The sequence below is a fragment of the Trachymyrmex septentrionalis genome, unplaced genomic scaffold (assembly GCF_001594115.1).
Source record: "Trachymyrmex septentrionalis isolate Tsep2-gDNA-1 unplaced genomic scaffold, Tsep1.0 scaffold177, whole genome shotgun sequence".
Taxonomy (NCBI): Eukaryota; Metazoa; Arthropoda; class Insecta; order Hymenoptera; family Formicidae; genus Trachymyrmex; species Trachymyrmex septentrionalis.
Window position 1 is genome coordinate 1 of NW_017304939.1, and position 3622 is coordinate 3622.

The following is a 3622-nucleotide window of genomic DNA, read 5'->3' on the forward strand; positions in this document are numbered from 1 at the left end:
GTAATCACGTTGGTGAGCACTTAATAAACTACTACTACTACTACTACATTTTTAAATCCAGAGGGTTTAATTGTTAGAACGTTTCTTGAATATTACCTCTACTTTTCAATAATTAAAAAATACGTCAAAGAAGGCTTATAAAGTATTGTAATCCGATGTGACATCCTCGTCAATACTGACGAGGACAATAATGTGGTAGGTAACGTTATATAAATTTTTTATATGAGAGTACATAATGACCTAGTTCAATATTAAAATAGGATTTAGTTATAATATAAATGGTAATATATGCATCCTTTCCGCTACATTGAAGTAATCTTCGTATACCGTCTTATCCGGAGTAGTATCGTTAACAAATTGTCCTCCTGCTCCATAATTAGAGAAACAATGGAACACACTTCTATCGTACAGATTCTGAAAAACGAACAACTAAAGAATATCAATACTTCGAGATGTCTAAATTTTATGATTTAGAAGCAACTGTTTTGTTCAATAATACAAATCAAATAATTGAGAAAGATACCACTATTTAACTCAACTTGTATAATAATTACAGATTTAAATTTGACAAAAGCGGATTGACAAAAGTAATTGTATTAATTAATAAATAAACAAAAAAAATTCTAATGAAATTTATCTATGATAAATAATATAATATGGTTACTTCTCAAGAACAATAATTTTTCAACAAAGTGTCTGCATAAGGATACCAATAACATACATTACAATATCATAACGCTGTTCCTGAGTCAATAGTTCTGACTAATCGTTAATTATTGTGCCAACGGCTATCATATCTGATTCTAGATGTATGTCGGAGCATTGTTGTCTTCTATTAAAATCGGGAAATGGTAACATAGGCACCTGATAATCATTCCACATAAGATTACATGCCACACTTCCGTATTTCATTTTTAGAACACTACCTAAAGCTTTGAGGCCAGAGCCTCTTGTGGGTGGCTATCATTTGGTTAGGATCTTTTCTATTGTTGTTTGTCCGTTACGCCTTTTTGCGAAAATAAGGCAACTCTCGTTCCTAAGATCTGGTGCTCTGTACATTGCATTCATAATGAGCTACAACAGTAATCAAGTTTATGAGAAACAGTAACAATATTAGAGAAATCGTGTGTTTGATAAAAGTATAATTGAAACTCAATAAAATAAGTTGAATAGCATTAAATCGGTATAAAATAGAATTACAAAACAGCGATAAAGTAACGGTAATTTAATGATATAATTTGTAGATTATCGCAGTTTGCTGTCTATAGTTATTTTGTCAGTTATTTAACAATAATTATTATCACAACTTTCTATTGTCATAGTAGTACCCACATTGGCTTAAAAATGTGTAAATATTATATTGATAACACGTACATATCCGTAATAAAGCATGTATAGTTTTGTAGATCCGATGATAAAAGAATCATGGCAGTTGGTTGTGACTACATCTCGAATATTACGTGTTCTATGATTCCAGTTTTCTGAATTTTCTACGATATGACGGAATTGCACTACCGACGTATAGCCACTTAATCTTGTACGAATTTTTTCATTTTTTTAGAGATACTCCATTTAATGAAAAATTAGATACTTTATTGTGATTTCTTACCTACTCCGGAAAGATTATATGGTGCTGTAGTTAGATAAGGGCATCTAGCTATGTCGACTTTTACGTCGTGGAATAGGGATTGCATTCCATTTTGTAGAACTATTGTCACATAACACACGCATGAAATATGATGCATTGGCGAATTAAATATAATAATAAACATTGTATAATACACATATCTTCTGCGATTTCTGCGAAGGTTGATGGCGTCAAATGGATGGTAATGTAAGATAGAAGACAGTTGTGTAACAATCACCATTTGATGCAATCGCCATGATTAGAACTGGAACACAAAACTATTAAATTTTTACTGAATTACGCGTAAGTTTATAAATTATTATATTATAAGTAAATTTAATGTCTGAAAAAAAAGTTGATATTAGTAAACTGTTTGACATAATCTAAAGTTTGACGGTTGATAATATATTATAACTATATAAAATGTACGTCACTGCTCAGAACTTTAATGCATCTTTAAAATTGAAAAATAGATTTAACTAATTTTTAACATTGTAAATATACTAAAATTTATATTCTCTCAATAATAAATTATTCTAATTATGAATACGTTTAAAAATGGAATTAAATATCACTGTTTTAAATAAGATAATTGTAATGGATGATTTAGCTAAAAAATTATGAAACACCTTAAAATTTTGGGCAATAATTTATGATGAGTTTATTTGCAATAATCTGTTATAAATATAATGTATCTATTAAAATATATTGTATGAATTGTATGCGGATTATTTTTGAATATAAATTACAAATGTCTTAATTATCATTCAAGAACTGTTTGTTTGAGTATTAAATTAGTTGCTATTAATTGTAGTTGTCATTTAAGAACACAATTTAAACGATTTATTATTTTCTTAAGTTTTTGTGGATTAAGTATATTTTAAAAATATAACATATGTCGCTTTGTATATGTATTTAACGCGCTGTTAAGTTGAATTTGTCATTTAATTTTTACAACTAGAAACCGTGATACTAATGTTGTAAAAACATTATCCATGAAATAGTATCCATGAAACAAACGCAATTCATACTTAAATTAAAGTACGGTTTAAATATTATTAAATAAATAATAAAGATAAATAAAGATAAACGAACAAATATTAGTCAGTAACGCCCGTTAGTTCGAAAAGAAAAAAATATACTAATTTAAATGACCGAAAGACGAGCAAATAAGATGAAATGAATATTGAAGCCTTAAATTCTTGAATATTAAAAGCTTTAAATTCACAATAATAATGTCAAATATGCATCAAAAATTTTTAAAGTATACTATGATCTGATACAACATCTTTGTCACAATAATGTGCTAGGTAACATTGTATGAATTTTTGTTTATGTAAGTACATAAGCAACTAGTTTAATTTTAAAAAGGCATTTAATTATAATATTATTTATAATATAATTAAATGCCTTATTTTTTAAATTTAAGTAACCTTCATATTTTATCCTATCTGGAGTAGTACCACTCATAAATTGCTTATCTGTTCTATGATTGCAGAAACTATGAAACTCCGCTTGTTGGACACTTACTGAAATATACAGAACATCAATACTTCATGAGGATTAATTTTTTAGATTTAGAAACAACTATCGCGTTTAAGTAATTAAGAAATATTTCATTAATATAATTTAATTTTATCACACAAATTCAAATTTGACCGAAGCGTGTATTAATAAAAAAAATTATATTAATTAATAAATAAAAAATTAAAAGTTTAACATCATCTAAGTGGCAAAAGGTATAATGCAATATTTCCCGAATTAATCGATTTTGACGTCTAATTGATGGACATTTGTCGCTGGTTGATTAGATATTTATGTATTTATAAAGAATAAAGTATATTATATATTTCTCAAAATTATTTTACTACAAAATGTAATATTTAAATAAAATATAAGTACGAAGACAGTATATATGAACCACGGTATAACCCATGGGATGAGGTGCCTGGAGGGGGAAGGGGACTGACCGAGTGGGGCGTTGTGGTGCGGGGG